We start from the raw sequence: 27,310 nt of genomic DNA, 5'->3' as shown, positions 1-27,310 counted from the left end.
CCTGTCTTTGATGTCTCTCCTTTGATGCTCAAGGGGCAAACTTTAGGGTAGTTTCTGGAGGGCAGTGATTATATTGGATCTATCCCTGTTGTTGGCCGCCTACAAAATATTCTTACATCACTAAGGGCTGCTGAGCAGTCAAACAACACGGACATCATAAGGGGTGTTTCAATGTTGGCTACAGGAAGATGGCCTCTTTTCAACAGGCAGGGCTAAATCCCATGACACCAACCACTGGTCTGAGGGCTTAGACGTGGTCATCACAGCTTTGGCTTTCTTGTTCAAATGAAGCATGCAGATTTGTAAACTTTAGGCATCTTCTCTAGCTGGAAGATGTGCTCTGACAATCTCTTCTACATATCTAATGATTTCAATTTTTGACAAATTTCTTGGAATAATTATTTTGACTTTGTATACTTACAGCCTTCACAGGAGACTCACCAGTCACTGTAGCTGTGTGAGCTGGGATAAAGTTATTTATCTTTTTTTTTTTTTGAGAGGGAATTTTGCTCTTGTTGCCCAGGCTCGAGAGCAATGGCAAGATCTTGGCTCACCGCAACCTCCGCCTCCTGGGTTCAAGGGATTCTCCTTACTCAGCCTCCTGAGTAGCTGGGATTACAGGCATGCACCACCACGCCCAGATAATTTTGTATTTTTAGTAGAGATGGGGTTTCTCGATGTTGGTCAGGCTGGTCTTGAACTCTCGACCTCAAGTGATCTGCCCACCTCGGCCTCCCAAAATTCTGGGATTACAGGCATAAGCCACCATGCCCAGTCAGTTATTTATCTTTTTAGAACTCAATTTCCCAATGTTTCTAATGAAAGAGATAAATTAGATCATTGTGAAGTCTTTTTGCACCATTAAAATCCTACAATTATCCAGAAATGATGCCAACCAGTCATACCCCACTTTTCCATTTCAAAAGAATCTTAGAAAATAGACTAGAAGTGTAGAATGTTTTAATCTCTAGACTGGATAGGTATTAAGTATACTTTTTTATTCTTATTGTATTTATTTAGAGATAGTAAAAGGTGACAACATGCTAGCAGCCCTCGCTCACTCTCGGTGCCTCCTCAGCCTCGACATTCACTCTGGCCGGGCTTGAGGAGCCCTTCAGCCCGCTGCTGCACTGTGGGAGCCCCCCTCTGGACTGGCAGAGGCCAGAGCCGGCTCCCTCTGCTTGCGGGGAGGTGTGAAGGGACAGGCGCCCCTGAGAACTGGGGCTGTGCACAGCGCTCATGGGCCAGCACGAGCTCCGGGTGGGCGTGCGCTCGGCGGGCCCCACACTCCGAGCGGCCAGCCGGCACCCAGGCCCCCAGGTAGTTAGGGGCTTAGCACCTGGGCCAGCAGCTGTGGAGGGTGTGCTGGGTGCCCCAGCACTGCCAGCCCACTGGCGCTTTGCTGGAATTCTCGCAGGGCCTCAGCCACCTCCCTGGGGGCAGGACTCAGGACCTGCAGCCAGCCATGCCCAAGCCCCCACCCACCCAACCACTCCCACTTGGCCGGAGCCTCCCCATGGGCTCCACCCCATGCGCTGTGGCAGCTGTCCCATCCACTGCCCAAGGGCTGAGGAGTGCCAGCGCAGGGAGCGGGACTGGTGGGTAGCTCCGGGACTTGTGGGCAGCTCCGCCCCTGTCCCCTGGGCGGGATCCACTAGGTAAAGCCAGCTGGGTTCCTGAGTTGGGTGGGGACTTGGAGAACTTTTATGTCTAGCTCAGGGTTTGTAAATGCACCAATCAGCACCCTGTGTCTAGCTCAGGGTTTGTAAATGCACCAATCAGTGTTCTGTGTCTAGCTAATCTAGTGGGGACTTGGAGAACTTTTGTGTCTAGCTAAAGGATTGTAAATGCACCAGTCAGCACTCTGTGTCTAGCTCAAGGTTTGTAAATGCACCAATCAGTGCTCTCTGTCTAGCTAATCTAGTGCAAACTTGGAGAACTTTTGTGTCTAACCAAGGTTTGTAAATGCACCAATCAGCACTCTGTGTCTAGCTCAAGGTTTGTAAATGCACCAATCAGCACCCTGTCAAAACGGACCAATCAGCTCTCTGTGAAATGGACCAATCAGCAGGATGTGGGTGGGGTCAGATAAGGGAATAAAAGCAGGCTGCCTGAGGCACCACTGGCAATCTGCTCAGGTCCCCTTTGAGGTTGTGAAGTTTTGTTCTTTCACTCTTTACAATAAATGCTGCTGCTGCTGCTCACTCTGTGGGTCCACACCACCTTTATGAGCTGTAACACTGTGAATATCTGCAGCTTCACTCCTGAAGTCAGCGAGACCACAAACCCATCAGAAGGAAGAAACTGCGGAAACATCTGAAGGAACAAACTCTGGACATACCATTTTTAAGAACTGTAACACTCACCATGAGGGTCCCTGGCTTCATTCTTGAAGTCAGCGAGACCAAGAACCCACCAATTGCAGACACAATAGGGCCTCCCTCTGTTGCTCAAGCTGGAGTGCAGTGGTACAAAATGATAGCTCATTGAAACCTCAAAAGAGGGCTCAAGGAATCCTTTCACCTCAGCCACTTGAGTAGCTAGAACTATGGGTGCATGCCACTACATCTGGCCAATTAAAATTTGTGTGTGTGTGTGTGTGTGTGTAGATGTGGTCTCACTATGTTGCTCAGGCTGTTTTGAACTCCTGGCCTCAAGTGATGCTCCTGCCTAGGCCTCTGAAAGCCCCCTTCTGGAGGGCAAGATAGCTAGAGGCCACACAGTTCCATGAAACTGCATCACCATTTCATCTCTTTTTCCTTCTCCTTTTTTTTTTTCTTTGGGGATTGCAGGCCTGAGCTACTGTACCCAGCCTCAATTTTCAAATTAGTTTTTAATAAGTTGTTTATAAAAGTAATACTAATCAATGCAGAAAATACAGAAAACAAAGAACAGTAATACTAAACACACACACACAGTTTTACAGTCCTGTGTTGCTTAATGATGGGAATGCATTCTGAGAAATGTGATTAGGCGAGTTCATCATTGTATGAACATCACAGAGTACACTTACAGAAACGTAGATGGTAGAGCCCACTACACACCTAGGCAATACGGTTTAGCTGGCTGCTCCTAGGCTGCAAACTACTGAATACTGTCGGCAATTGTAACGCAATAGTATTTGTGTATCTAAGCATGGAAAAGGTACAGGAGGCCGGGTGTGGTGGCTCACGCCTGTAAACCCAGCACTTTGGGAGGCCGAGGTGGGTGGATCACCTGAGGTCAGGAGTTTGAGAACAGCCTGGCCAGCATGGCAAAATCCCCTCTCTACTAAAAATACAAAAAAGTTAGCTGAGCATGGTGGCGTGTGCCTGTAGTCCCAGCTACTCAGGAGGCTGAGGCACGAGAATCGCTTGAACCCAGGTGGCAGAGGTTGGCAGTGAGCCGAGGTCATGCCACTGTATCTCAGCCTGGGTGACAGAGCAAGACTCTGTCTCAATAATTTAAAAAATAAAAGAAAAGGTACAATAAAAAAAAATCACCATTGTATATGCAGTCTATTGTTGACTGAAATGTCCTTGTGTGGGGCATTGAACTCCTGCCTTGAACTCCTGCAGCCTTGAACACCTGGGCTCCAGTGATCCCTCGTCTCAATCTCCCAAGCAGCTGGAACTATAGGCACAAACCACTGTGCGTTGCCACCTGTGTGTTTTGATGGCTGCACTGCTGTCCTTGAGTCTGCTGAGTCAGTGAAGGTACCTCTTGGAGACAACCTCTGAAAGCCAATCAGTCTTCATGGAGTTAGGACCTCATTAGAGATATTCAAGGTGGTAGAAGTGGGTCTAATATAAGACAGGCCGTGTTTTTTCTTCTTTGGGTTAGAGAAACACAGAATTAAATTAAATCATCTTTAGTAGTGAGCTCCCCATTACTGGTTGCATTCAAGTAGAGGTCATTTGACCACTTCTTACAGGCATTGTGTTCCTAGACAAAAAAACCCCAAATTTTGTCCTGAACCAGATTTTCCCCGAAGCTTCTCCAAAACATTTTAGTCTAGCTATACCTTTAGGTTAGATTCAGTGGCCTCTAAACTTTTTCCAAGTATAAGATTCTCTGATTAAATGATTTGCGACGTAGACTTTTACCTAAGGTCTTAGTATTCAACTTCCTGAAATGGCTGCTGGTAAAAAGGCTTACTTGGAAAAGGAGATTTAACTAATTGCAAATAATGAAATTTCAGTTTATTTGGAAATTTTAGTAGTTCAGGTTTTCCATACCCCTCACTTCCATAGGTACATGATGGGATGTTTTAATGATGCAAGTATTAAATACATGTGGAAGCATGCAGGGAAGATAACACACATACATTCTAGATGGACAGATGTTAGTTTCTACCTGCGTGCTTGAATAAGCTACTAGGTCCTGCATGGACTGTCACACTAAAGACCCTTTAAATGCCTTGACTGAGCAATTTGGCTGTACCCCATTTTCCCATTTCAAAACATTTCAGATTCCCTTTGCTCCGTGAAATGCATGAAAGCTGCTTCTGACCACAGAGACTAACGTGCTATCCCTTTTATCTCCAAAAAGGGCTCCCAATTGGTTCCAGGGAAAGTGATTTCCCCAAACTTGGCTGCCAGCTGTAATTGGTTTATATGTGACCCATCCATTTCTACATGCTCATTAGCGTTGGGTGCTGGGGTCTCTTCGGTCTCTGGCAAGCAGCTGGACCAAGCAGCATATGCTGGCTGGTGTGGTGGTGGAGCCCTTGGAATTAAGAGGTCTACCCTGTGTACTCCATGCCCTGTTGGATGAAGTGGGACCAGTACGGAAACTTCCCTTGAAACCAGGCAGACACTGGGAAACATTGGAGGAAAAAATACTTTGACTTTTCCCCCTTCCCCTCATTTCCTTCTTCTGTTCTTGGTTCAGAGGTTACAGCAATACATTATACGAATTGCTTGGGTTTGAACATGGCTTTGCCACTTAATAACTGCAAAATCTCGGACAAGCTTCTGAGAATCTCACTGCCTCAGTTTCCTCACCGGTAACATAGGAATAATAATAGCACTTACCTCATAGTATTGTTGTGAAGACTAAACTGGTTAATATAAATAAAGCCCTTAGGACACTGTATGGTTAAAGTCAGGAGGGCTGTGTACGTGTTTGCTAATACCCGATTCAAAGGACCCAATGCTTTACTATGAACTGAGCACAGGCTGCAGGCTGGGGGCTAGGAACATGCAGTTGTCACCTTGGAGAGGCTCACATTTGCTGAACCCCAGAGAGAAGTGATCGACTTTTCTTCTTCCTCATTTTCCTCCCTTCCCATATTTCTTCCCCTCCCCATCTCTTCCCTTCTGTATCAGGTTTCTCTTGCTGCTGTAACAAACACTCACCAACTTCCTGGTTTATAGCTAAACAAATTTATTGTCTTACCGTGCTGTAGGTGGGAACTCTCACTGGACTAAAACAGTCAAGGTGTCTGCAGGAATGTATTCCATTCTGGAGGTTCTAGGGGAGAATTTGTCTCCTTGCCATTCCCAGCTTCTAGAGGCTACCCCCATTCCTTGGCTCAGGATCCCCTTCCCATCACTCTGACTTCTCTGATGCTCCTGCCACCCTCTTTCTCACATAAGGACCACTGTGTCTACATAGGGCTCACCCAGATAATCCAGGATAATCTCTCCATTGCAAAACCCTTGATTGAATTGCTGCAAAGTCTCTTTTGCCATAGAAGGTAGCAGAATCACAGGTTCTAGGATCAGGACATGGATACTGGCGGTGGGGGGAGGGTGCTTTATTCTGCCTACCACATATTTTTCCTCCTTCCTTCCTTTAAAAAATGCTTGTCCTGTTCATGAGCTTCCTTGAGCCAGTGTGGAGCATCAGGGGAGCTTGGTTCCAGGCCTGACATTCCCTCCAACTTGCCCTACATGGAACCTTGGGTAAGAAATAACCCCCACGTCTGTAACACAAGAGGTTGAACTCGTCATGCCATACTTAACTTCATGTGTGCAAAGACACCATTTCCTTGATTTTCTTTTAATTGATCCGAGAAATTGATCTGATTCTGATGCTGCTGAGCCCCTGAGCCCCTGTCTTGCTTACTGGGGGGAAATTTGCTCTGCTCGTTGGAGCGTTCCTCATTCCCTGTTGTTCTAAGCTTGTGGCTTCCCAGAATGCACACACATCAAGTGGGCTGCTCAGGTTTTCACACCACTGGTCTTTGTCCCAGCCCATGTGTTCCCCTTCAGGTGCCATGTGTGCAGCTAGGGGACTTTGTTGACGCCCCGCCTAGTGCTCCAGCACCCTGGGTGCAACTCATAGCCCTACCTCCTTGAGGCTTAACCACCTCAGGAAACACGGGCTGAGGCCCTGGACCTACTGACTTCCCTCTTGTTCCCAGATACTTTCCTGATACTTTCCTCTTGCTACACTTGGTGCAACCTCATCAAGGGGCTTTTTACAAAGTCCAGGGGGAAAAGCATCTTTCAGGCAACTTCAGCTTTGTGCTTTCCAACATCAACTCCTCCTGAAGCAAGTTTCTGCCTATCTGCTTGAAATAGTTAAAAAAAAAAAAAAAAAAATTAAACAATATAAATTCAATTGAGTGGATCAATAAATTATCTTGCCTCAAATGGTTTTCTTTTTTCTTTTTGAGACAGGATCTCACTCTGTCTCCCAGGCTGGAGTGCAGTGGTGCAATCATAGCATACTGCAGCCTTGAACTACTGGGCTCAGGTGATCCTTCCGGCTCAGTCTCTCTGGCAGCTGGGACCACAGGCACAAACCATGGCACCCAGCTAATTTTTAATTTTTTTGCAGAGAAGAGGTCTCACTACGTTGCCCAGTCTTTGAAAGTTTTCAAACAGTATTCCACAGATCTCCTTGGTTCCTCGGAGCAGAGATCTAATGGGTGGAGTCCCAGATCTGCCTCTCTCACTTCAATCAGAGCAGCCACTGTGATGTCAGTTTTATGTGTTGAAGATTCTCCTAAGATTTTATTTAAAGGAAGGATTCTATGGTTAAAAAATATTTGAAACCACTGGAGTAGATGATCTCTGGGGCCTCAGTGAGTTCTAAGATGTGTAATTTTCATATGTTTCAGCAAATTCAGCAGTCTTAGGAAGAAATCACTTATTCTCTATCATCTGGTTTTCTATTTAGCCAGAGTCCTTTGTTAATAAAAATGTCTGTACAATTTATCCACAGCACAATAGTATTTGTTCATAATAACACAGTATAAGACTTCAGGAAGCATAAAGTTTTGTCTGCATCCCTTATTTTTTTTTTTTTAGGATGTGTTTTTGACCTAGAATGATTTCATCAAAGGAGATGAACATTTAAAGATGACAGGATACATACGCATGTGCGCACACATACAAACATAATATATATAAAATGATAGAATGCATGGTCGTGGGAGACAATTACAGAGCAGCATAAGAAGGAAATAGAGATGACCAATATTTCTAGATTGGTCACTGTTAGTGTTTTGGTATATTTTCTATCAACACTCAAAAAAATTATGTAATTTTTTTAACATACAAATTATTAGTATAAAATTAGTATACAAATTATTAGTATAAAATAGGAAACATGCCATGTTTGTAGTTTTATGTGTTGATTTTTTCATATAAAAATCTCATGACCATTTTTCTTGTGTCATAAATATTTTTAAAAACAGAATTTTTTTGGCTGGGTGGGGTGGCTCACGCCTGTAATCCCAGCACTTTGGGAGGCCAAGGCAGGCAGATCACCAGGTCAGCAGATTGAGACCATCCTGGCTAACACGGTGAAACCCCATCTCTACTAAAAATACAAAAAAAATTAGCCGGGCGTGGTGGCAGGCGCCTGTAGTTCCAGTTACTTGGGAGGTTGAGGCAGGAGAATGACATGAACCCAGGAGGTGGAGGTTGCAGTGAGCCGAGATCACAGTCACTGTACTCTAGCCTGGGCGACAGAGTGAGACTCTGTCTCAAAAACAACAAAACAAAAAACCAGGATTTTTTTTTTTTTTGAGACAGAGTCTTGCTGTGTTGCCCAGATTGGCAGTGGCATATCTTGGCTCACTGCAACCTTCATCTCCTGGGTTCAAGTGATTCTCCTGCTTCAGCCTCCTGAGTAGCTGGGATCACAAGCGTGTGCCACCATACCAGGCTGCTTTTTTTCTTTTTCTTTTTTTAGTAGAAACAGGGTTTCACCATGTTGGCCAGGCTACTCTCAAACTCCTGACCTTAGGTGGTCCACCCGCCTCAGCCTCCCAAAGTGCTGGGATTACAGGCGTGAGCAACCGTGTCCAGCCAAAAAAATCACATGATTTTAATGAGTGCACATGACTCTATCATGTGCCATGTATTTTTTTTTTTGACCAAGTTCTCTATTACTGGATATTTGAAATGTTTCTAATTTGTTATGATTATCAATGAGGGTGATGAACATGTCCGTAGACCAATCTTTACTTACATTTCTAAACATTTTCTGAGATAGATTCAAAGGTGTGAATTTACTGAATCAGAGGATATAACCTTTTTTGCCAAAGGTTGTTGATACATATTTCTAAAGTACCTTCCAAAAAATGTATATTGCTTTATATTGAGCTCTGTTGGAGTCTTGGTCTCAACAAATCTATACTAACAGTATCGCTAAAAATTTGCTAATTATTAGGTGAAATGTTAGTGAGAGTTTTAGTGTCACATGTAATTTGTCAGATTCTCATACTTTATTGTATTATTATTCTTTTTTGAGACTGAGCCTCACTCTGTCACCCATGTTGGAGTGCAATGGCACAATCATGGCTCACTGCAGCCTTGACCAACTGGGCTCAAATGATCCTCCTGCCTCAGCCTCCCAAGTGTCTGGAACAACAGGTACATGTCATCACACTTGGCTAATTAATTTTTTTTTTTTTTTTGTAGAGATGGGGGTCTCACTTTTGTTGCCTAGGTTGGTTTTGAACTCCTGGGCTCAAGTGATTCTCCTGCCTCAGCCTCTCTAAGTGTTGGAATTACAGGTGTGAGCCACCATGTCCGGCCACACTTTAAAAAGTGGCAATCTATATAACTTTTAAATTAGTGGCACATGCCAACATCTCCAATGGAGACTTTTTTTTTTTACTGAAAACCCCAAAATGCACAAATAAGAACAGGTCTGAAATAAGCCAGGGTTTTTTTTTTTTTTTTTTTTTTTTTTTTTTTTTTTTTCAGATAGAGTTTTACCCTTGTTGCCCAGGCTGGAGTGCAGTGGCAGGATCTCAGCTCACTGCAACCTCCACCTTCCGGTTTCAAGCGATTCTCCTGCCTCAGCCTCTTGATTAGCTGGGATTACAGGCACCTGCCACTATGCCTGGCTAATTTTTATATTTTTAGTAGAGATGGGTCTTCACCATGTTGTCCAGGCTGGTCTCGAACTCCTGACCTCGTGATCCGCCTGTTTTGGCCTCCCAAAGTGCTGGGATTACAGGTGTGAGCCACCACACCCAGCAGCCAGAGTATTTACATACAAAAATGGAAAAGGAGAAAAAACCACAATATTCTAATTCTGAGTGATCCAGTGCTAAGGTCTGAATGTGTCACCCCAACCAAATTCATGCCTTGAAATGTAATTGCCACTGTGATAGTGTTAAGTGGTGAGGCCTTTTGGAGGTGATTATGTCACTGAGGGTGATTCCCTCATGCATGGAATTAGGACCCTTAAAAAGGGCTTGAGGGAGGGCGTTCGTTTGTTCTCTCTCTCTCTTTTTTTTTTTTCAGACAGAGTCTCACTCTGTAGCTCAGGCTGGAGTGCAGTGGTGCGATCTTGGTTTTCTGCAACCTCCACCTCCTGGGCGCAAGTGATTCTCCTGCCTCAGTCTCCTGAGTAGCTGGGACTACAGGCGCATGCCACCACGCCTGGCTAATTTTTGTATTTTTAGTAGAGTTGGGGTTTCATCTTGTTGACAGGATGGTCTCGATCTCCTGGCCTCAAGTGATCTGCCTGCCTCGGGCTCCCAAAGTGCTGAGATTACAGACATGAGCCACCGCGCCAGGCCTCAGAATACCTTAGCATGATTAGTGGGAGAGGAGGCATGTGCCAGTTAGTGTACTTGGTGGTCAGGTGACACACGAGCAGCATGTACACTCTGCAGTGAATGGCTGCCACTCTATCACATGGAACCAGACTCCAGACAGAGGTGGCTACTGCAACAACATTTCTTCTGTCTTTTCTAGATCACCAGTAAAAGATTTGCTAATTAGCACACGGTATCAAAAATGGATTTTTATTGGCAAATCTAGTGACTGTTAATTAGTTTGCTGAATGTTCAATCTGAGCTTCAGATATGCAGTTGGGGCTAAAATATGTAGCTCAGAGTCATTCCTCTCTTTTGCATGAACTTGGCGAGGTTTGTAGCTCACACCTTCAGGGATGGCACCTGAACTGGAACTGGATCCCTCATCAGTCCTGTGTCCAGCCGCTGGTCTAAGAGGTTTCTGATCATAGTGATTCTAAGATCTTGCCCTAATCTGCATTGAATAAACTTTCATACAGTGAAAGATTTGAGCACTTGAAAGGTCAGAAAGCTGGGACTTCATCAAGCCCCAGAACAGGTTGGATGAAGTGCTTAGTGCCTGCTTTGCTAAAGAATGTTTGTTTAATTAATGTTGGTAGCTGTGACTGTTGGCAACACAGGTCAAGAGCTTTCTTTCAGAACACAGAGGCTTTAGTGGAGGGGTTAGCCTGTGTGAGGTAAGGTCTGTCTGGCCCTCGCTCTTCTCCCAAGTATGAGGATGAATGAGGATGGACCAGCCCATCTAAGATCTACCTGTGATTTAATTCAGGGAATCTCATTTGAGTTCCAACAGCAGCTCTGGCTCTTAAAACATTTAAAAAAACGGCCAGGGGTGGTGGCTCATGCCTGTAATTTCAGCACTTTGGGAGGCCGAGGTGGGTGGGTCACCTGAGGCCAGGAGTTTGAGATCACCCTGGCCAATATGGCGAAACCTTGTCTCTTCTAAAAATACAAAAATTTATCTGGGTGTGGTGGTATGTACCTGCAGTCCCAACTACTCAGGAGGCTGAGGCAGGAAAATCCCTTGAACCTGGGAGGCAGAGGTTGCAGTGAGCTGAGATTGTACCACTTCACTCCAGCCTGGGTGACAGAGTGAGACTGTCTTAAAAAAAAAAAAAACATACGAACAAAAAATAGTTTAAAAAGAATAGGAAAAAGAAAGAGAGAGAAAGAAGAGGTCAACTACTGCTTTTTAAGCTTCTATGTGCGATTTTAATTTTGAAGGATCCCTTCAATGTCAGACATCCATAATGGATGTAATATGGAAAGACAAACAAAGCCTATTCTGGAACACAGAGGCGCTCGGTCCCTGGTGTGGCTATGTCAAGTTACTGAAAGGCCATGCTGGCTGTGACACTGAGCCCCGCATTTGCATTTCTAACCGTGACCTGGAGCTGATCTGATGTATGAACAGGGAAGGTAGCTTCTCACCCGGAAGGTGTCCCCATGGCCTTTTTCTGTCACCACCTCCTGAGAACATGTTAGGAAACATTTTCTAACTTGGTTGGTATAAAAGGCCATTTAGTGTAATAAGCTTGAAAAATTCCGCAATATTTCTCCTGTGATACATGTAAATTCAGTGTCTGACACATAATGGGTGCCAAAAAATGTTTGTTCAATGAATGAAAAAGCTCTATCTTTCTGTCTGACTTTAAAAATCTCTATTTTCTTAAAGTCTAGGAAACATATCTGACAGTGTCCTGCATTTTACTGCTGTTAATAATTAACAGTAATTGTAATGGAGAACATGTATTGAGTGTTTACTGTAAGTCGCTCTTTCTATATATAATATAATTAAATAATCACAACTCAGTTCTATTATCATCCTCAATTTTAGATGAGATAATCAAGGCTTTGAGAAATTTTCTTGTCCCAAGTCGCGTGGCTAGAAATTGGTTGTTTTATTTGAATACAGGCAGTTTGCCTCTAGACCCCATACTCTTTTTTTAAAACTTGTTTTATTTTAAAATTGGGAGTACATTGCATGTTTGTTACATAGGTATATTGTGCACTGGTGGGGACTGGACTTCTCGTGTACCCATTGCCCAAATAGTGAACATTGTATCTGATTTGTATCTGATGAGTAATTCTTTTCTTTCTCCTTCTTTTTCCCTTTCCCTTTCCTCTCCTCTCCTCTCCTCTCCTCTCCTCTCCTCTCCTCTCCTCTCCTCTCCTCTCCTCTCCTCTCCTCTCCTTTCTCCTTTCCCTCCTTTTCCTCCTTTCTCCTTTTCCTCCTTTCTCCTTTCCTTTCTTTGACGGAGTCTCGCCCAGGCTGGAGTGCAGCGGTGCGATCTCGGCTCACTGCAAGCTCCACCTCTCGGGTCCACGCCATTCTCCTGCCTCAGCCTCCCAAACAGCTGGGACTACAGGCACCCGCCGCCACACCTGGCAACTTTTTTTGCATTTTTAGTAGAGACAGGGTTTCACCATGTTAGCCAGGATGGTCTCGACCTCCTGACCTCGTGATCCGCCCGCCTCCGCCTCCCAAAGTGCTGGGATTACAGGCTTGAGCCACTGCGCCCGGCCTCTTTTCTTTTCTTTTCAAGATAGAGTCTCGCTGTGTTGCCCAGGCTGGAGTGCAGTGGCGTGATCTTGGCTCACTGCAACCTCCACTTCCTGGGTTCAAGCAATTCTTCTGCCTCAGCCTCCTGAGTAGCTGGGATTATAGGCACCCTCCACCATGGCTAGTCAATTTTTATGTTTTTAGTAGAGACGGTTTCACCATGTTACCTGATGGGTAATATTTCAATGCTCACCCCTCCCACCCTTCTCCCTTTTGGAGTCCCTGGTGTCTACTGTTGCCCTCTATTTGTCCATATGTACTCAGTGTTTAGCTCCCACTTAAAGTGAGAATATGTGGTATTTGATTTTTTTTTTTAATTTTTAAAAATTTCAATAGTTTTTGAGAGTACAAGTAGTTTCTAGTTATGTGGATGAATTGTTGGTGGTGAAGTCTAAGATTTTAGTGCACCTGTCACCTGAGTAGTGTACATTGTACTCAATATCTAGTTTTTTATCCCTCAAACCCCTCTCACCCTTCCCATTCTGAGTCTCCAATGTTCATTATACCACTCTGTATGCCTTTGTGTACCTACAGCTTAGCTCCCACTTACAAATGAGAACATGCAGTATTTGGTTTTTCTATTCCTGGGTTATTTCATTTATCATAATGGCCTCCAACTTCACCCAAGTTGCTGTAAAAGACATTATTTCATTCTTTTTTTTTTGGCTGAGTAGTATTCCATGCTGTTATATGTACCACATTTTCTTTATCCACTCATTGGTGATTGTACGCCCCATGTTCAAGCTCTACAGTTTCCCTCCTTTTGAAGTTATAAAATCTCTGTTATATAATGTCTTCTTCCCCCCTCTCCCTTTTTTTTTTTTTTTTTTTGAGACAGAGTCTCACTGTGTTGCCCAGGCTGGAGTGCAGTGGTGTGATCATAGCTCATTGAAGCTTCTACCCCTTGGGCTCAAATGATCCTCCCACCTCAGCCTCCCAACTAGCTGGGACTACAGGCTTGTACAACCATGTCCAGCTAATTTTTTAAAAACAATTTTTGTAGAGACAAGGGTCTCCCTATGTTGCCCAGGCTGATCTCAAATTTCTGGGCCCAACTGATCCTCCCCGGCCTGGGCCTCCCAAAGTGTTGGGGTTACGGATGTGAGCTACTGTTCCTGGCCTATAATGTCTTTTTAAGAGAATTTCTTTTTTTGGGGGGAGAATATCTTTTCTTTTGCAACACTGCCACTTAGACTCCCTTGCTATTTATGGGGTTTACCACTAACAGCCATACTGAAAAAGATTAGTCTGCGTCTTAATCTTAGCATCTGTGAAGATTAAATCTGTGGATGTCTGACTGTGATCACAAGAATAATAACAACTATCACTTGTTGAGTGAATACTATATGCCAGACACCCTACACATTATTCTTAATCCTTTCAAAAACGTTTTTATTTTTTAAACTTTTATTTCAGGTTCAAGGGTACATGTGCAGGTTTGTTATATAGTCAACTTGTGTCACAGGGGTTTGTTGCACAGATTATTTTGTCACCCAAGTACTAAGCATAGTCCCCAAAAGTTATTTTTTCTGATCCTTTCCCTCTTCCTACTCTCCACCCTCAAGTAGGCTCCAGTATCTGTTGTTCCCTTCTTTGTGTCCATGTGTTCTCATCATTTAGCTGCCACTTACAAGTGAGAACATGCTGTATTTGGTTTTCTGTTAATGCATTAGTTTACTAAGGATAATGGACCCCAGCTCGATCCATGTTCCTGCAAAGGATGTAATCTCATTCTTGTTTATGGCTGCATAGTATTCCAAGGTATATTTGTGCCACATCTTCTTTATCTGCCATTGATGGGCATTTAGGTTGATTCCATGCCTTTGCTATTGTGAATAGTATTCCAGTGAACATTTGCGTCCATGTGTCTTTATGGCAGAATGACTTATATGCCTTTGGGTATATACCCAAAGGGTATGCTGGGTTGAATGGTGATTCTGTTTTTAGCTTTTTGAAGAACCACCACAGTACTTTCCACAATGGTTGAATTAATTTATACTCCCATCAACAGTGTAGAAGCATTCCCTTTTCTCCGCAACCTCACCAGTATCTGTTTTTTGGCTTTTTAATAATAGCCATTCTGCTGGTGTGAGATGGTATCTCACTGTGGTTTTCATTTGCATTTCTCTAATAATCAGTGATATTGAGCTTTTCTTAATATGCTTGTTGGCCGCATGTATGTCTCTTTTTGAGAAGTGTCTGTTTATGTCCTTCGCCCATTTTTAGTGGGGTTGTTTGTTTTCCTCCTGTAAATTTGTTTGAGTTTCTTATAGATGCTGGATATCAGACCTTTGTCAGATGCACAGTTTGCAAATTTTTTCTCCCATTCTTTAGATTGTCTGTTTACTCTGTTGATGGTTCCTTTTGCTGTGCAGAAGCTCTTAAGTTTAATTAGATCCCATTGGTCAAATTTTTCTTTTTTGCGATTCGTTTTGGTGTCTTTACCATTAAATCTTTTTTTTTTTTTTTCTTGCTCTGTTGCCCAGGCTGGAGTGCGGTGGCGCGATCTTGGCTCACTGCAAGCTCTGCCTCCTGGGTTCACGCCATTCTCCTGCCTCAGCCTCTGGAATAGCTGGGACTACAGGTGCCCGCCACCACGCCTGGCTAATTTTTTTGTATTTTTAGTAGAGACGGGGTTTCGCCGTGTTAGCCAGGATGGTCTTGATCTCCTGACCTCGTGATCTGCCCGCCTTGGGCTCCCAAAGTGCTGAGATTACAGGCGTAGCCACCACGCCCGGCCACCATTAAATCTTTGTCATTAAATCTTTGCCATTTCCTATGTCCAGAATGGTATTGTCTTCCAGGGCTTTACAGTTTTAGGTTTTACTAAAACTATAAAACTGTTTAAATCTTAAACAGTTTTAAAATCATCTTAATAGTTTTAAATAGCCTTAAAACTATAAGACGATTTGTCTTTAATCCATCTTGAGTTAATGTTTGTATCGGTGTTAGGAAGGGGTGCAGTGTCAGTCTTCTGCATATGGCTAGCCAGTTATCCCAGCACCATTTATTGGATAGGGAGTCCTTTCCCCATTGCATTCTCTGGTCAGCTTTGTCAAAGATCAGATGGTTGTAAGTGTGTGGCCTTATTTCTGGGTTCTCTATTCTGTTCCATTGGTCTCACGTTATTGCTAATCCTTGCAAACAGCGCTGAGACATAATTACTTACTTCATCATCCCCATTTACAGATGAGGAAACAGAGGCTCAGAGAGGTTGCATAAATTGCTTTGGGTCCCATAGTTTACCACTAGCAAAACTGAGATTTGAACACAGGTTTGTGAAACACCCAGATTTCTCCTGTTCTGAATAATGCTGAGGCCCATTCTTGGTGACGGCATTGATGTGGCTTCCATGTAGGTTTCTTCTGGGAGAGTCTTTTTTTATAGGCTTTCCCCCAGTTGAATCCAACAATGTCCTGTTTGATTGGAAGCAGGTCAGACATTTGCCATGGACCTGCCTGTGCTATTTCTTCAAACCTTGGTTTGCTATATTTGTAGTGACACTGTGAACGCCATTGTTAGGGTAAGGGTGACCTATCTTGGTCTCCAGGTTGAGCTGAGCAGACCCCAGCTATGTTCATCCTGACTTGGATTAGTGCTCTTACCAGTAATAAAGAATTAATTTTAGCACTTGAGCTAATTGGGATAAAAAATGTGACACCCAAGCCAGAAATAAGCTTAATGAAGCCCATTAAATAATTTAATGATTACATAATTATGTTCATTTAGAATTCAGGAATTGATTACCCTCAAATTAATTTTACCATCTCTGTACCTTTTTGAGCACATTTATTTTGAACAAAATGAAGGATTAGTTTCATTTCTGATGGGCACTCTGCCATTAATAATCATGTCTCATTATAATGAGAAAATGTTGTGTTTTGAATAAGTTCATGTGACCATATATTTCCAGATAACAGACAAGCTTGTTCAGTGGAGAGATTTAAGCTATTCAAAGGGTCTTACTAATTTGAATCATAAATGAGTAAGTGGAGGATTGATGTGCTCAGTGAACGGAAATCTAGATGGTAAAATATAGTGCAATCGAGCTAATTAGGGGCTGGATCAGGGTGTTCTGGAAGCTCCAAACCAGTTGCAAATCAGATATGTGGGACAGAAGGGGCTAAAACCTAAAGGCTTCATAGTGGACACATGGGAATACAAAGAGACACAATAGACACATGTTTAATGATTTTGGAGCATCTTTTCCTTCCCTCTTTCTAACAGCCCCTAATTTCTACTTGGCAATTTTGAGGTCAAAGACTCCTTGCTAGGTTCCTCTGGTATAGTACACGACCCACGAAACCAACCACTACATTTCATCCTGATTTTCATTTCACAGTGATTGGAACAGAGGTGAGCATGTTACCTAACACTGTCCAGTCAGAATGAATCTCAGGATGCTTTCAGGGGATTCTGGGAGAAGACTTTTTTAAACATTTTGGTTGCATATGAAGAGGCAGGTTTGCAGCCTGCAAACGGACAAGGAGAGCTGGTCTTAGGATGAAATTGAACTGCAGAAAGCAGAACTGAGAGACAGAAGGAAACCAGATCTTGGTGGCAATTTACTTTTAATTAATTAATTAATTTTTAAGTTTCTGAGACAGGGTCTCACTCTGTCATCCAGCCTGGAGTGCAGTGGCATGATCACAGCTCACTGTAGCCACAACCTCCTGGGCTCAAGTGATCCTCCTGCCTCAGCCTTCCAAGTAGCTGGGACCACAGGTACATGCTACCACGCTCAGTTCATTTTTAATTTTTTTGTAGAGGCAGGGTCTTGCCGTGTTGCCCAGGCTGGTCTTGAACTGCTGAGCTCAAGCAATCCTTCTGCTTTGGTCTCCCAAAGTGCTAGGATTACAGATGTGAGCCACCATGCCTGGCTACAATCTACTTTTAGATCTTTTCATTATAGGAGCTGATAAATCCCTTCTATTGTTGAAATCATTGTTGCTTAGAAGTGAAAGTATCCGGGGAGAAGCAGGATTTAATAGATTACAGGATTTTTTACAGGATTTTTCTTTAGAGTTATATACTGTATGCCTATAGAATAATAGAAATTCAGGCCTGTGAGAGAATTTAGGGGTCACCAATTCCAGTAGGGGTGCTACATAATGATCTGAGAAGTCGATTTTTGGTTTTATACGGTGTCTTGCATTGGTAGAGCATTTTGTATCTTTCAGGGTGTTTTCAGAATGCTTTGGATATTCACAACAAAGCCTCTCTTTCAGGAAGCTGCCACCATGCCCTGAGATCAGCAGGGTTTAATAACGGGGCCAGATGTTCTTTGTAGTTAGAAAGGTATGATGATATAAAATCCTTGCTTTTCTAGTAAGTAATCTAGGCTGCTCCTATACCTGTGAAATGGGTATAATAGCTACTTTGTAAGTTCTCTCTCTCTTTCTCTCTCTCTTTTTTTGAGACTGAGTCTTGCTCTGTTGCCCACACTGGAGTGCAGTGGTACGATATTGGCTCACTGCAAGCTTCACCTCCCGGGTTCACGCCATTCTCCTGCCTCAGCCTCCCGAGTAGCTGGGACTACAGGTGCCCACCGCCACTCCCTGGCTAATTTTTTGTATTTTTTAGTAGAGACGGGGTTTCACCATGTTAGCCAGGATGGTCTCAATCTCTTCACCTCGTTATCCACCCGCCTCAGCCTCCCAAAGTGCTGGCATTACAGGCATGAGCCACCGCACCCGGCCAAGTTCTCTCTCTGTCTCTCTCTCTCTCTCTCTTTTTTTTTTTTTTTTTGAGACGGGGTCTCTCTCTGTTGCCCAGGTTGGAGTCCAGTTGGTTTCATTTTCAAACAGGGAGTCTCCAAGTGGTGGTGAAGATGACACCAGTAGTCCCAGGGTTATCCGCTTAACTAACTGCTTTACATGTATAACCTCCCATTCTCAATGCAAGTTTAGCAGGAACCTATTATTATCCTCATTCTACAGGCAAAGAAACTGAGGCTTAGAGAAGTTTAGTGAAGGTCACCCAACTGGTAAGGATGGAGACTACTATGGGCTGAATGGTGTTCGCCAATTCATGTGTTGAAGTCCTAACCCCCAGGATCTCAGAATGTGACCTTATGTGGAGACAGGGTCTTTACAGACGTAATCAAGTTAAAATGAAGTCGTTAAACGTGAGCCCTAATCTAATGTCACTGGTGTCTTCATAAAGAGGGGAAATTTGGAAACAGACATGCATGGGGGAAGATGATGTGGAGAGAGAGAGGAAGAAGATGGTCATTGGTGAGCTAAGGAGAAAGGCCTAGAACAGAATCTTCCCTCATTAGCCCTCAGAAGGAACCAACCCACCAACATTTTGATTTTGAACTGCTTTTTTAAAGTTTTAAATTTTATTTTACTTATTTTAGAGATAGGGCCTCTGTCTGTCACCCAGGCTGGGGTGCCGTGGTGTGATCATAGCTCATGGTAATCTCAAACTCTTGAGTTCAAGTGATCCTTCCACCTCAGCCTCTCGAGTAGCTGGGATTACAGGTGCACACCACCATGCCTGGCTAATTATACTTTTTTTTTTTTTTTTTTTCCGTAGAGATGAGGTCTTGCTATGTTGCCCAGGCTGGTCTTGAACTTTTGGTCTCGGGTAATCCTCCTGCTTGAGGTCCTCCCAAAGTGTTGGGATTATAAGTGTGAGCCACTGTACCCGGTGATTTTGAGCTTCTAACCTCCAGTACTGGGAGACAATACATTTTTGTTGTCTAAGCCACTGAATTTGTGATACTTTGTTCCAGCAGCCCTAGCAAACTAATACAGTGCCTGAATTTGAATTCATATCTGACTGCAAAGTTGATATTCTTTCTCCTACACCATATGACTCTGCAATGTGGTAATGTGTGTGGTGATTGTGAGTTTTATAAGATGGATTCATTTTCTGAACTGAACAAAATATTTTTCTGGTTGGGATTCTGCAAGTGCTTTCTGCTTTCACAAACCTCTAGAGGAAGGTGAGCATTTTCTACTGGCAGCTGTGTTTCAACAACTCCAAACAATCTGGTGTGAAAGAAGTGAACACGTAAGCTTCATACTGGGTAATTGCTGATTGTAATTGAGAGAACATTGAAATTTGTTAAAGTTCCGTGTGTGTACCTATGATGACAGCAACTAGGTGGCCCTGACAGGAGAATTTGCTTCTGGTTTCAGGGGTTATGTAAAGAAGCAGGCTGTACCGAACGTGGTGGCTCATGCCTCTAATCCCAGCACTTTGGGAGGCCGAGGCGGGTGGATCACGTGACACCAGGAGTTCAAGACCAGCCCGGCCAACATAGTGAAACCCTGTCTCTACTAAAAATACAAAAATTAGCCAGGTGTGGTTGTGGACGGTTGTAGTCCCAGCTACTCTGGGTGGGGAGTGGGGAGCCGAGGCAGGAGAATTGCTTGAGCCTGGGAGGTGGAGGTTGCAGTGAGCTGAGATTGGGCCACTGCACTCCAGCCTGGGCGACGGAGTGAGATTCCATCTCAAAAAAAAAAAAAAAAAAAAAAAGGCAATCTGAACAGCACTAAATCTTCTCCTCTGTGTTCTTATCAACACTATGAGATTGTCACAGGATATTTATTCACTCGCTGCCTTAACAAACATAGATGAAGTGTCTCTCATGTGTGAGTTCCAGCATGTGATGGAACAAGGCAGTACTCTCTCATGGAAATATGGTACAAGCCACATAGTGAACCCCACAGGCAATTTAGCATTTTCTAGTAGGCACATTAAAAAAAGTAAAAAGAAACAGGTGAAATTAATTGTAATAATATCGTAGTTAACACAATCTACCAAAAATATTTTCAATTAAACATGTAATCAATGTAAAAATGGTTTCTGTGATATTTTACAGTTTTTTCATCCAAGTATTCAATATCCGGGATGTGTTTTTCCCTGACAGCACATCTTTCTTTGGACTAGTAGCATTTCTATGCTGAATAGCGACATCTGGCTGGGTGGTCCCTGTATTGGACAGTACAGGTCTACAAGATAATGCTATTAAGATGACGGCAGTAAGAGTAAGTATCATAATAACTTCCCTTTATTTCTGTACCATGTGCCATGAATGCTCTTTTTACGCACGTTGTCTTTTTTTTGAGACACGATCTTGCTGTGTTGCCCAGGCTGAAGTGCAGTAGCATGATCACAGCTCACTGCAGTTTCATTCCTGGGCTCTAGGGACCCTCCCACCTCAGCCTCCCAAAGTGCTGGGATTACAAGTGTGAGTCGCCATGCTAGGCCGTCTTTTTTTAAGCTTAACTTTTGAACGCATTTATACAATTTAAAATAAAAGCATAAATAATTATATGGCAAAATGTCTCAACCTTAGTCAACATCTTCAAAGTTTCCATTTCTTGAAATAAAAAAACAAAGACAAGAACCTCTTTTATTAGTGTATTACATGATCTTATATTTTATTTAAGTAAATATATATTCTTATTTTTCCTTCCTTTTTGTAACCCCAAGTTAGCAAATTATATACACGTTCTACATTCTATGTATTTCACTAAACAATTTATATTAGGGGTCTTTTCTTTTTTTTTCCTTTTTTTTTTTTTTTTGAGACACAGTCTCGCTCTTATTGCCCAGGCTGGAGTGCAATGGTGTGATCTTGGCTCACCGCAACCTCTGCCTCCCGGGTTCAAGCGATTCTCCTGCCTCAGCCTCTCGAGTAGCTAGGATTACAGTTATGCACCACCATGCCCGGCTAATTTCTGTACTTTTAGTAGAGGTGGGGTTTCTCCGTGTTGGTCAGGCTGGTCTTGAACTCCTGACCTCAGGTGATCTGCCCGCCTCAGCCTCCCAGAGTACTGGGATTACAGGTGTGAGCCACTGCGTCCGGTGGGATCTTTTCATATTGGTATACAATTTCCTGGTTCTTTTTCACAACTGCATTGTATGAAGATGGCCTAATTTAAATTAGTCTAGAGATGAACATTAAGGGTGTTTCCAGTGTTTGTAATTAAAAGCAAGATACTACAATGAATATCTTGTGCATCTGTCATTTCACATGTATGCAAGATTGTTATAGGATACATTTCTGGAACTGGGATTGTTGTGCCATAGGCAAAGGCGTGTATAATTTGAGAAGGTATTGCAAAACTGTCCTTTGTAGGGGTTGTACCAACTCATGCTTCTACCATCATTGTGCAGGAAATGCATTCAAAACTCAAGCTTGCTTGCTTGCTTTCTTTCCTTCCTTCCTTTCTTTCTTTCTTTCTTTCTTTCTTTCTTTCTTTCTTTCTTTCTTTCTTTCTTTCTTTCTTTGAGATGGAATCTCACTCTGTCACCCAGGGTGGAGTGCAGTGGCATGATCTCATCATTGCAACTTCCGCCTCCTGGGTTCAAGTGATTCTCCAGCCTTGACCTCCAGAGTAGCTAGGATTACAGGCGCGTGCCACCATGCCCAGCTAATTTTTGTATTTTTTAGTAGAGATGGGGTTTCGCCATGTTGGCCATGCTGGTCTTGAACTCCTGACCTCAGGTGATCCACCCACCTCGGCCTCCGAGAGTGCTGGGATTACAGGCATGAGCCACTGCACCTGGCCAAAACTTAAGCTTTAAAAAAAAGACAATGGCCTGACATGGTGATGCACGCTTGTAATCCCAGCACTTTGGGAGGCTGAGGTGGGAGGATCACTTGAGCCCAGGAATGAGGCTGTAGTGAGCTTTGATCACACTAGTGCACTTCAGCCTGGCCACAGCAATATGTAGGATGTACACATTGTGCAAAAGGAGTTTTTGTTTTACTTAATTCTTAAACTCTGTGAAGTACATATTATATCTTATTTTTTTTTTAGAGACAGGATCTCTGTCACCTAGGCTGGAGTACAGTGATGTGATCATAGCTCACTGTAGCCTCAAACTCCTGAGCTCAAGAGTTCCTCCTGCCTCAGCCTCCCAAGTAACTAGGACTACAGGTGTGTGCCACCACACCCAACTAATTATAATTTTTTTAATGAGATGGGGTCTTGCTATGTTGCCTAGGCTGGTCTTGAACTCCTGGCCTTAAGTGATCCTCCTGCTTTGGCCTCCCAAAGTACTGCGATTATAGGCATAAGCCACCACCCTTGGCCGAAGTATATATTATTATACCTACTTTTCAGGTAAAGAAACTGAGGGTGCAGGCAGGTTACTATGTGTATAGGAAAAGCACAAGATTCAACCCTGGATCTGCTACACACACACACACACACACAGATACACACACACACACACACACACACACACCATAAACTTATGGTGGATTGGAAGTACAATTCAAATAACTTTTTTTTCTGAATCATTTGAGAGTAAGCTGACAATTTGACCCTATGCCCACATAGATCATTCCTGAACAGATCAGGATGAATTTCTGTGGATTGACTGTGAAATAGCAAAACAAAAATAAGCACAGTATAGTGCTTCACTAGGTTAAACTTATTCACTATAATGGATGGTACTTTATGGCCTCCAGAAGTTTGGAGTGCTCATATGTCTTTTATGAAATTATGGGTATGTTAGATCAAGCTAATTTTTACCTTTCATCATGAAAGTTGCTAACATTTACAAAAGTAGAGTAGTGTAATAAACTCCCATGAACCTAGCACACAATATCCACAATTATCAACAGATGACCCATGTTGTTTCATCTAACCTCCTTCCCATCCCCCTTCCCCTGTTAGATTAGTTTAAAACTAAGTGTACACATTACTTTTTAATTTTATTTCTTTTAGGGACAAGATCTTGCTCTATCACCCGGGCTGGAGTGTAATAGTGTAATCATGGCTCACTACAGCCTTAACGCTTGGCCCCAAGCGATCCTCCCTCCTCAGCTTCCTGAGTAGTTGGGATTACAGATATGTGTCACCATGCTCAAATTTATTTTTACTTTTTGTAGAGGTGGGGTCTTGCTATGTTGCTCAAGCTAGTCTAGAACTCGTGGACTCAAGTGATCCTTCCACCTTGGCTTCCCAAAGTGCTGGTATTACAGGCATGAACCACTGTACTTAACTCCAACATTGTATAATTTTATCTGTAAATATTTCAGTATATTTCTATGTAAGAACTATTTAAAAAATCAAATCATCTCCACTATAGACATGGTTGGTTTAAGTGTTCATTTATCTTTTTTTTTACATTTAGCAATCAAATATTGGTCCGTTCAAAACAAATTTTTTTGGAGGCCAGGCACAGTGGCTCATGCCTGTAATCCCAGCACTTTGGGAGGCTGAGGCGGGCGGATTACCTGAGGTGAGGAGTTCGAGACCAGCCTGGCCAACATGGTGAAACCCTCTCTCTACTAAAAATACAAAAATTGGCGGGATGTGGTGGTGCGTGCCTGTAATCCCAGCTACTCTGGAGGTTGAAGAAGGATAATCACTTGAACCTGGGAGGTGGAGTTTGCAGTGAGCTGAGATCATGCCACTGCACTCCAGCCTGGGCAACAGAGTGAAATTTCTGTCTCAAACAAAAACAAAAACAAAAATTTTTTTTTGGAAGTGTTACTGATCTATGAAATCCCCAGATCTAGGAATCACCACTGAACTGCCCCAGGGCTTCTGGTACTGTGCTTCATAAGCCTTCAAAATGGTTCTGACTCAGGAAAGACCCAGGTTTCCTGAGACCTGAAGCTGAAACAATTTGGGGGCCTTCTTTAAGATAAATACAACAAAATTAAAAGCACAAAGTAATGCTTGAAAGTGAATGTATTTTTAGCGTGAGGAAAGAACTCACCACATATTACAAGAGCTGAAAAGCTGACAAATACCAGAAACCTCACAAAATCCAGAAGAAGAATACAACGTTTTTTATTAATGAACTGCTTGAAACCCCCTCTGTTACATTCCCCCTACATTCTTTGTCTGCATACTCTCTGATTGCCTCTCCATAGGACAATGATATTATAATATGTTCAATAGAGAGAATAGCAAGATAATTCAGTTTTTCCTCTAGGATGATTGTTTGAAATTTGTTTTTTATTATTGATGGTAGGTGGCTTTGTACACAGATAGACTTGCTGTTTGTAGCATTGCCTCTGGTTTGCGCCTTTGCCTGATAAACTCTATTTCTTGAGATTCCATCAACAGAAGTGCATTTATCATTGTAGTCTCTGCAGTCTTGGGCATGTTCCCAATGGGAGAGAACTTCCATTTTGATTAAGTTTCAATGAGAAGTAAAACTTTACTTATGAGTTTGCACACCAGATGTTGGGAAAATTTTCTTTTTTCTTTTTCTTTTTTTTTTTTTGAGACGGAGTCTTGCTCTGTAGCCTGGGCTGGAGTGCAGTGGCCAGATCTCAGCTCACTGCAAGCTCCGCCTCCCGGGTTTGCGCCATTCTCCTGCCTCAGCCTCCCGAGTAGCTGGGACTACAGGCGCCCGCCACCTCGCCCAGCTAGTTTTTTGTATTTTTAGTAGAGACGGGGTTTCACCGTGTTAGCCAGGATGGTCTCGATCTCCTGACCTCGTGATCCGCCCGTCTCGGCCTCCCAAAGTGCTGGGATTACAGGCTTGAGCCACCGCGCCCGGCTTGGGAAAATTTTCTAAAGACAACTTCTGGTTCTGTGGATTTAATACCAGGTTGCTTCTCTACTCTCCACTCCTCACAGAATTCCAGACCAGGGCTCTGTAGATTGAGTTTCTGTTCCCACTGGACATCTGGCTCTGCATCTTTGGGTCACTATTCTGGGTGCTGACCTACAGAAGTTATCCTGGGAGCTACTCCTACAGAAAGACAGCTAGTCATGGGAGTGACCGTGATCCACATAAATATGTCATATCCCCCGAACCCAGACCAAATATATCAATAGAATTTCCTCTTAGCCTGGTTTCCCAAATACGTGCAGCTTCTCTAAAGACACAGCATGGAGGGAAATATGATGGGGAAGGCAGAGTGGAAAGAAACAGCATTTTTTAACTGATTCTGGCTAACCTATCTTTTTTTTTTTTTTTTTTTTTTTTTTGAGACAGGGTCTTGCTCTGTGGCTCAGGCTGGAGTGCTGTGGCATGAACATGGCTCACTGTAGTCTCGACCTCCTAGGCTCAAGGGATCCTTCCATCTCAGTCTCCTGAGTAGCTGGGACTACAGGTATGCACCACTACACCCAGCTAACTTTTACATTTTTGGTAGAGATGGGGGTCTCACTATGTTGCCCAGGTTAGTCTTGAACTCCAGGCCTCAAGCAATTCTCCTGCCTCAGCCTCCCAAAGTGTTGGGATTACCGGTGTGAGCCACATTCCGAGGCTGAAAATAAATATCTTACTTTTGCAGATTATAGCAGATTATGACTTTCTGAGCACATTGTCATGGCTTCATTAACCTCAAGGTAAATTTGGCTCTGCCCCTGACTGCTTTTCTGGTCTCACCTCCCACAGATTTCCCATCCTTCATGCTGTTCCAGGCACGTTGACCTGCTTCTGTTCTCTAGTATGCCAGGAATTGTCTGCCTCAGGGCCTTAGCACTTACTGCTCCTCCTTCCTGGAACACTTTCCCCAGATATCCACATGTGGCTCACTTTTGACTTCCTTCAGAAGCTGTCTGTTCAAATGGCAGCTTCTCACCATCCTGTTTAAAATTGCCAAAAGCAATTGCAACAAAAGAAAAATTGACAAATGGGATCTAGTTAAACTCAGGAGCTTCTGCACAGCAAAATAAACTATCATCAGAGTGAACAGGCAACCTAGAGAGTGGGAGAAAATTTCTGTAATCTATCCATCTGGCAAAGGTCTAATATCCAGAATCTACAAAGAACTCAAACAAATTTACTAGAAAAACAACAACAACAACAAAACACCCCATTAAAAAGTGAGCAAGGCACAAACAGACGCTTCTCAAAAGAAGATATCCATGCAGCCAATAAACATACAAAAAAAAGCTCAACATCACTGATCATTAGAGAAATGCAAATCAAAATCACAATGAGATACCATCTTATGCCAGTCGGAATGACAATTATTAAAAAGTCAAGAAACAACAGATGCTGGTGAGGTTGTGGAGAAACAGGAATGCTTTTATGCTGTTGGTGGGAAAACAAATTAGTTCAACCATTGTGGAAGACAGTGTGGTGATTCCTCAAAGATCTAGAATCAGAAATACCAGTTGATCTAGCAATCTCATTACTGAGTATATACCCAAGGGAATATAAATCATTCTATTACAAAGATACGTGCATACGTATGTTCATTGCAGCACTATTCATAATAGCAAAGACATAGAATCAACTCAAATGCCCACCAACGATAGACTGGATAAAGAAGATGTGGTACATATACACCATGGAATACTATGTAGCCATAAAAAGGAATGAGATCATATTCTTTGCCGGATCATGGATGAAGCTGGAAGCCATCATCCTCAGCAAACTAATGCAGGAACAGAAAATCAAACACTGCATGTTCTCACTTATAAGTGGGAGCTGAACAATGAGAACACATGGACTTATGGAGGGAAACAACACACACTGGGACCTGTCTGGGGTGGGGCGGGGGGAGGGAGAGCATTAGGAAAAATAGTCAATGCATGCTGGGCTTAATACCTAGGTGATGGGTGGATAGGTGCAGCAAACCACCATGGCACACGTTTACCTTTGCAGCAAACCTGCACATCCTGCACATGTATCCCGGAAGTAAAAATAAAAATTAACGAAAATAGCACCCTAAAACCTAGCACCCCACTCTTTGTACCCTACTTTTTCTCAGTAACACGTATCACCTTGACATAATAGATATTGACTCATTTGTTAATTGTATATCTCCCTCCTATTTAAATGTAAGCTCATAAGAACAGGGACTTTGC

This window comes from Macaca mulatta, chromosome 20, assembly GCF_049350105.2.
Source record: "Macaca mulatta isolate MMU2019108-1 chromosome 20, T2T-MMU8v2.0, whole genome shotgun sequence".
In the NCBI taxonomy this organism is placed as follows: Eukaryota; Metazoa; Chordata; class Mammalia; order Primates; family Cercopithecidae; genus Macaca; species Macaca mulatta.
Note: the sequence above shows the minus strand (reverse complement) of the source record.